General features: G+C 36.8%; 1 long non-coding RNA gene across 1 annotated transcript; it reads right to left on the minus strand.

Moving 5' to 3' along the window:
- Window positions 1-4,400: 4,400 nt before the first annotated feature.
- LOC140250952 (uncharacterized) lies at window positions 4,401-8,106 on the minus strand. The gene is made up of 3 exons (XR_011903340.1): window positions 8,056-8,106; window positions 7,248-7,339; window positions 4,401-4,576 (listed from the first exon to the last, which is right to left on the minus strand). It is a non-coding gene; the product is annotated as an uncharacterized lncRNA (long non-coding RNA).
- Window positions 8,107-8,373: the final 267 nt, after the last annotated feature.

An 8,373-nucleotide genomic window follows, 5' to 3' on the forward strand; every position in this document is an offset into this window, starting at 1 on the left:
TTTTAGTTTTCCAGAGGAAGCCATGCCTTCTGGAGAACATCCTTGCACCCACAGGAAATCTAAAAAATTAAAATGAGGATTTCTTATCAACAGCACAGTCCATTCCAGTCTGTTACCTGCATGGTGGGAAAGCACAGGTTTAAGGAAGCTCAACATGTTACTTAGAGCACCTGCTTATTGCACATAGGTTAATCTGCTCAGGTTCATCTTTAAATAATCAAGGACATCATGTTTGTTCAGCAGATGCTATAATTTGTAGCAGATGAAATAACAATATACTTAAGAAATAATGAAAGAGAAAGGAAAAAAAATAAAAAATAAAAAATGATGATAGAATGATTTGCATGACTACTTTGCTTGTTATGAACATTAGGCTTCTGCCCTCTGGAATCATAAGGGTAGTGTTAGATTCTTTTTCTTTCAGGCATGATTGAATTTAAAATGCAACCTGAATTCTAATCTCCACTCTCAGGTATTCTGGTCCCTGTTCTGTGCTGGTCCCAGAGGGATGGAGAGGAGAAGCACGCCCTTGAAATGTTTGCTTCCCAATTGCCAGCTGAGATTTACCAGGTTCACCCGCCTCCTACTACATACCATAGATGTACACTTTAATTTTTATGTCAGTTGGGACAGTCATGACCCTAACAATCATTTTAGAAGGATATCAGAATGGCCAGGCTGCTCATAGCTGTTCCAGCTTAATCTCTTTCCTTCAGGCAGGCTAGGGGTAAGTTCTGGGAAAGGCATCTGGCTTCCCTTTTCAAGAATTTCCTTTCAAAGGTTTCAAACCACTGTTCCTGCTGATGTTGCAGTCTTTTTATAGTACAACAGCAACTGAAAGGAACCAAAAATAGTGGATTTTGTGTTTTTCCACAATGGTGCAAACAGCTGAGCCAAAGTGAAGTGCTATTATTTACAGATAAAGTGAAACCTGTAATTTAACCTAGCTTACGCACCTTTAATATACCTCTTTTTCTTTTTCTTTCTTTTTTTTTTTTTTTTTTTAGTTTTCCAATATACTTTCAGTTAAATATTAATCTGGTGGAAAAGGTAACATGTACCATAAAACGAAGCATAAAAAAGAATGCTATCATCAACTGTGAGTGAGTAAAACTAAAGTTTGTGCCAGGGAGTTTAATAGCAGTACAGTGGTCACAGAAGCTTAGTGTTTAAAAATTAATTTCTAGTTTGAAGCTGTTACTGGCAGTGCCAAGAGCATACAAAGTACATTTTTTTCATCTCTAGTGATAGCTTCAGAGAAGAAAATTCAGGAGAAAGACAATGAAGTATGTCCAGTTTCTAAAATAGATCTGGGAAATATTTAAAATCTCCAGGCTGTGAAAAATAGTTTTCCACAAAAGAGGAGCTAAAGGGCAAATTAGAGAAATATCTCATCTCCACATTTTACAAGGCTATAAAATTGTCTGCTTCACAAAGGATGGTCTCCTATTAATTTGATAAAAAGCTGGTCAGATGTAATTCAGGTTTCTCTAAAATAGATATTTAGGGAACATCTTCTGCTCTCTCTGTTCTTTCTTGAAAGGAAAAAGATGTTTATCAGACCATTGACTTAAACCAGAAACAAATATTACACCACTTCTCATGCTGCAAATGGAAAGCGAAACATTTGCAATTTCAGTAACTGAGCTGTAAATATATTCCTGGAGCTACTCACAAGCATAGCAGAAAGACTTTATTGTACCCATCAAAGATGTCACCATGTGCACCAATATCAAACAGTTTGTACTTTCATCTGTGAACTGAAAATTCCTGAACCACTACAAGCACTCCTGACCAGCAGCCCTAATTTCTTTAGAGGTGCTGAGAATGTTTTATCTAGACAAACACTATTACATTATTCTTCTTCCAGTACCTCAGCGAATGGAAGTGATTTTCTAATGAGAGAGGAATATGCACTGCAGGAGCACAGAAAGCAGGCAAGCACCAAAATGTGAAAGCCAAGTCTGTTCTAAAGATCTGTTTTTGATGGTTAATAACATTTCTTCAGCGTCAGGAGTAGATAAAGAATTTTTTCTTTTGAAGCAATTGAGGAGATTATTCATAGAAAATAAGTTCAGTTATGAATTTGGTTCAGTAAACAAAGATTTATTTCTGTGAAAGTGCTTGCTGTTTAGACCTACTTGATAAATAGCCACATTCCTCTGAAACATTTTGTGGACTCAGATTTTTGTCACCTTCTATTCTGGGCACATCAATGGTCATCTAGTAGTTAGAGTTTGCTTTAGTCTCCTGATTTGCTGGTTGAAATGCTGCAAAATGGAAAAATACTAAGACTGAATAATCTTTTTTATTGCAGAAATTGTCATTTGCATGCAAATTCATGTCTCCTTATGTACAACGGCTATTCCCCAAGCATCCTTGGAAACAATAACACTTTCACATGAATATTTGTAAATAGCAAGTAAATGGGGGCAGTAATACATTCACAGAAGACAGATGTTCAGAATTTAATGTTTTTCAACATCTAGACAATCAGGTTTTCATGGATCTGGTTTTCCACTGTATGTACTTCACTTGGTCATTGACACTTGTGTGAAGCATGAACAAAGTAGGAGTTGCATGCAGAGGACAAGGCTTAGCCAGGCTTATGTAGTTGCATTTCTTACACATTCCCTTTTCTAAGTAAAAGCTGGAAAAGAGCCATGCCCCAGATGATTGGCTGCAGGGAGAAATGTTTCACATCGCTCTTCTGGCATAGTTCAAGATGCTAGTTAAGAGCTTAATCCTGAAGCTGATGGAATAGATCAATTATATTGATAGTGATATTGGTAATGCGCTTTCATCCTTGTAGCTGGCAGCATAACAAGGTCCAGCAGCTGTCAGCTGAAGTCAGACAAATTCAGTCTTTCCATTGGGTACGCCATTTTAACTGCAAGGGGAAGTAACTAGAAGGGGTGATATTAATTTCTGTTGGCAATCTAAAAATCAAGGCTGCTTATTTCCTAAAATGTGTGCTTTATTGAAGGTGGAAAAGTTGCAGGTGACCTATAGCCTGTGCTCTAAAAAGCAGGAACAGAATGATCACAGTGAGAATGTAGCTGATCACTTATTCAGAAACTTGTTTAAATTAACAGCACTGTTTCTGTCAGCCACTAACTACCATGACTACTGAGGTCGTAATGCCTTTACAGTTGTGACAGGACAGCATTGAGAGAAAGCAAGGCTTAAAAGGAGATGTGATTTTTCTGAAAAGGTTAAATGAAAAAGGGAAATGGGAGTAAGAAGACAAGATTGGGGTCACAGTTGTGATTCTACAAGTTGAAAGGAATACAAGTGTCTAAGATCCAAGTTAGGAACAGTTAAACCCAGAATAACTTTATATGTTATTCATTTACATAGTTTGAAAGGAAAAATGAGATCAACACCTGGAACAGAGGGGATTTTACCCAGTATCTGAAGAACAGAAAAAAGCATTAGCTCTAGGCTAGATTTCCCCTACTGTGCATGACTTTAAATGAGCACCCTAGAAAAAACAAAATCTATTCCTGATGGATCTCATGTTAGGTATGTCACAAATAAATAGAACAAGACTGTTTTCTATTCATTGGTTAGAAAATAGCATCTTTGTCTAAGTTTTAGCAGAACGACTTTACCAGAAAGGACAAAGCAGGACAAAGAGAAGTGCCAATTTTATTCTACTCTGACTGCATCAAGGTTTAGTACACATGCTGAGGAGAGTGCAGATACTTATTAAAGATGCTGACACTGGAATAAAAAAGTAATTACAGTATTGTGCCTCCCTTTATAACAAACAACTCTACTTCTCTATCTTAGAGGTGACTCAAAACCTCAAATTAGAATTCTCACAGTTTCCCACATAGGCAAACACTGCAGGATTTGAACAAGTAGATATGCTTCCTGCTTATATTGCTTACTGCTAACTATAATTATAGTATTTATGAATTTAAACCCTAATGACAACAAGCACAGTAGCTCTATTTTTCTTGTACTAAAGATGTCACTTTCAGTTTTTCCATAAGCATTACATTAAAAGTTGGGGGAATATTTAAAGACTTTTGGAGAGAAGGATCTTTTTCACCTTGTAACTCAGGTATAGGGGTGATTGGAAAAGCTTTCAGGCAAGGCATGGAAACTTCAATGCAAAATGTTAAATCATTGTTAAATCTTTCCCTGTTTGTAAAAAAAATAAATTCAATGAAATTGTTTGCAGATATTTTTCCTGTCTCAAGATCTGGATGAGCTTTCTGGTGATAAAAGCTAAGAAGTACTGATTGGCTTACATCTCTGGTATAAAGAAGAATCCATAATAAAGAATGGTTTTAGAGTCTAATATAGCATTAATTTTTATTTTTTTTAAGGACAGCATTGTTTTAGTAAACTCTCATGGCTTTATGAACATGTATATAAGTGCATGGATATCTCTCTGTTACAGAAAAGAGCCAGAATTGAAGTGATGATTTCAGGTACTCTTGTTCTCTTAAATAGCATCTCTGGTGCCAAGAAAGAGGCAAGCAAGGACATTGTTCTCACATCACAGGCTGGTGACCTGCACAACTACGATCACCTCTTTCCAGTACTTTGATGTCATGGGTACCTTATAGAACAAATAAGAACATAGTGTGAAACTTACACAGAAATTATACGGAATGTCATAACAAATTAAGGACAGATCAGAGTCATGAGACAAGTCCCTGTCCAATTTTGGGTTAAGTGCAAGTTGCAGGGTTACATAATCTGGCAGAGAATTGCATTGCAAACATTGCATGCTTGTGGTAGTTCAACTTACCTTGCTTTGGATACCTCTGATTACTCTGTGGCATCATTAATAACATCTGCTATTTTAAGTCGGTTTGGCTTTTGCTTTGCTACTACCTGTGTGAGAGGAATAGTCATTTTCTCTTTGCTTTATTTTGTTCTGGTTTTTAAGCATCATCTCTTATCCACCAGTAACAGTTCAGTAAGGCCTATTACATTTTGACAGTTTGAAACATGAAGCTGCGAAGATAAGGTGCAGCTACAGTGAAAGGGCCATTTTCTAGCAAGAGAACAGCAATATATTCAAATAGAGAAAGGGGAAATACAGTCTACTCCCCACTATCCCACCCTCTACTCCCCCAGCTTTTCTCTCCAGCATTTGCTTCTGTGATTGTTATCTGCTGTCTAATGAATTTATTCCTTCTTTTCCCTGTCATATTTCACACTGCTGTAAGTCCTGCTCAGCATGCATGAATCTCAGGAACAGCCCCATGCAGCACTAACCTCAACGTGGGACGATTTAATGAGGTACTACCCAAGGTGGTCCTCACAGAGTATTGGGAGGCACAGATTCCGTATATTTTGGCTAGCTGTACACCTTACTGAAAGCATCACTTGACAAGATATATTTCCAATTTGTCTGAGATTATTACTCCAAGGACAGTACAAGTTCACACATTTAACAGTATTCATAAAATATCTCATGCCTCTCTATCTTGTAAGCTTCCCTTATCTCTTGTGCTGCAGGGTTATTTAGTTAGTTCTTTGGGGGAGGGAGTGGTTGTTTGGTGGTTTATTTATTTATTTGTTTTTATTAACATTATTGTGGAATAGAATTTTAAAAAGTTCTGCAAAAGTTGTTACATCTCCTTTTGGGAAATATCTTTGCTCTTTCTTTTCTCAATTCCTTGCTCTGTGCCAGCCCAGGCAGCATGGGCAGCTGTGGTCAAAGACCTGCCAGGAGAGGGGAGGGGGTGCAACCCTTACAGCCCTGCAATGAGGTCCCCTTCTGCAGGAAACAGAGGAACTTTTGCTGTGTAAGAGCAGCAATTCCAGGATTACAGCTGCAAACTGCAGCCTACAGTGGAAGTAAAGCACTATGAAGGATGTCTGCTCAGCAATGCCATTACCCTGGTTAATACATTCATGGGTTCTAGCAGGAATACCTCATCTGGAACATCTTCCATTTGGAACATCTTCCATTTGGAACATCCTTTTCCAGTTTAAAGTAAAATCTGATTACTCAAGGTCTGAAATGGACATTCTTTAACACTAAGTAGGATCATATTCTATTCCTAAAAGCTTCCAGAAATAAAAAGTTTGAGCACATTATGTAAGAAATAAACAGAAAATAGGATTCTTTTAGAATTGTCTTAGTTACAAGACTCTTATATAAAATGAGAAAGAAAGAATGGTATATTATTTATAAGTATAATTTTCCTACAATTTCTTGGTAGTTTTATAATTCCTCGTCTTTATTTTGTACTTTGATAAAATACTTTGCTTTCTCATGACTATCAACATATCAAAACTTTCTCAAAGTATTTTAATTAAAATGGGAGTATTTACAGTTGTTATATCATATTAATATTCCAGTAGGCATAAAATTTTCACTAAATAACATTGAATAATTAAGAAGGGATACATTATTGATCAGATATAAAGAGTTTCCTACAATATAAAACACTGTTATGCTTTGTTTGTGTTTTTAATATCCGATATTGAAATCTCAAGTTGATAATGTCAAATGACTTTCAAGCATGTAGACTAAGCAAAATTCAAATGGGCATCATCTGCTGTTGTAGAGGACATCATCTACAGGAGAAATACAAAAACGAACATCATAGCCCTGGTTTACCTTACAAGAAAATTAAGTGATCAAGGTACCTGGAGTGAGTGAGGTCAAATTTTCTACTTCCTAATACTTAGTATGTACTTCCTACACATTAAGTATGTAGTTTTGTGTATCATCTCACAATTTCCTTCAGGAGATAACACTTTATCACGTCATCTACTGTGTCTAAATGTTAATTATGATTGTCGTTGTGATATTCTTTAAATAAATAAATAAATACCCAGAAATATATATTATGGATGAACAGTGATTATGAAAAGGAGATTGTAGTCTGAAATGAGAGTAAGCTGAGACATTTCACCTGAAAATAGTCAGTTGATGTAGAATTTCACAGTCTGAATTTTCTGTGCAGTCTCTTGGTTTCTCTTCATAAATGTTTAAAGGACAGACTTTGAAATTGCTTTTACACAGAAACTTTTCAGTCCTACTTTTCATTTTTGGCCACTTTCTTAAAAAGATATCTTACAGAACATGAAGGAAATCTAATATACCGGTGACATGCAGTCTGTGTTTCAACTTTCAATCCCCAGGAAATTAAGCTCCTGTATTACCACCTTTTCCTTTCCCTCTCCTCTTCATATATTTTTGATCTTGTTGTGCAGGTGTGACTCTTTTCAATAGAGGAATCCCAAAGGCTTTATCCAAACCCATATACCTATGCACAGCCCAGCCACCCACAGCAGGGTGAGATCCAGATGAACACCAGCCTTTTCCCTGAGGGGTGAAGAAAAGACATTCTTCTCTGTCCTGAAAGGGAAGAAAATTTCAAGTGAGTACCCTGCAGAAGGAGAGGCTGCATACTGAGTTTAGCATTACTTGTGCTATTTGAAGAACTGACAGGTTAGTCAGCACCCATGAGCTCTGGCCTGACATAGAAGGGTCTCCTCCAGCCCAGTTTTGAAAAGTGGAATAGATAAAGAGGGAATCAACAAGAGGGACCAGAAATGTTGTGAGATGAGCCAAGCAACATGAGCAGGATACAGAAGTGCTAACAGAGGAAATTAAAGGAAGGATTAAGTGTAACGTGGGCACAGAGAGACATTATTGAGACAGGGGTTTGTGAAGTACATTCAGACACAAAGTGGTGAGAAGTTGGAGTCAGTTGGTATGTGACTGTTAAATTCTTGAAACTGCTACTGTTGAATCAATTGTTGAAATTGGTTATTGTTGAATAATGGAATTGTTATTTATTATCTAGTTACCTGCTCAAGAGTTCCTCTTTGAAGTGTTTACATGTTAGCACTTATATCTGATCACTGGAGAAGAGGCTTGAATGTGAATGGTTGTGCAGACGTACTTATAGCACATAAAATACAGAGTATGAGAAACTGTGACATTTAGACCTAAATAATAATAGTCATCCTACTTCTCCCACAGAACCAATCAAATCACCTCACTTGAAGGCAATCCATAATTAAACACTGTAAACATAGAAAAAAAGAAAAAGAAAGAAAGAAACTTACTTTCTGAAGTGTCTTGGCTGCTTCACTTCCACGAGCTTGCTGAAGAACTGCAAAAACAGGGAATGGCAGCATTTATATTCCTACTGACAGAGCCATGCTTTATTACCTAATTACCATATGCCATAGGCCATGCTCTAGAATGTGATCCTCTCCTAAATCACCCTTTCCCAGCACAACTAACAGCAAAAAGTCATCAGTTACTAATGCAAATCTATTAAGATTCAGTGTGTAGAAAAGAAGAAGATAATAGTTGGGATGTGCTGAATCAATTCATCAAGCACAAGCACCTACAGAACAATCACTCAAGCAACACAATAT

This window comes from Excalfactoria chinensis, chromosome 4, assembly GCF_039878825.1.
Source record: "Excalfactoria chinensis isolate bCotChi1 chromosome 4, bCotChi1.hap2, whole genome shotgun sequence".
Lineage (NCBI taxonomy): Eukaryota > Metazoa > Chordata > Aves > Galliformes > Phasianidae > Excalfactoria > Excalfactoria chinensis.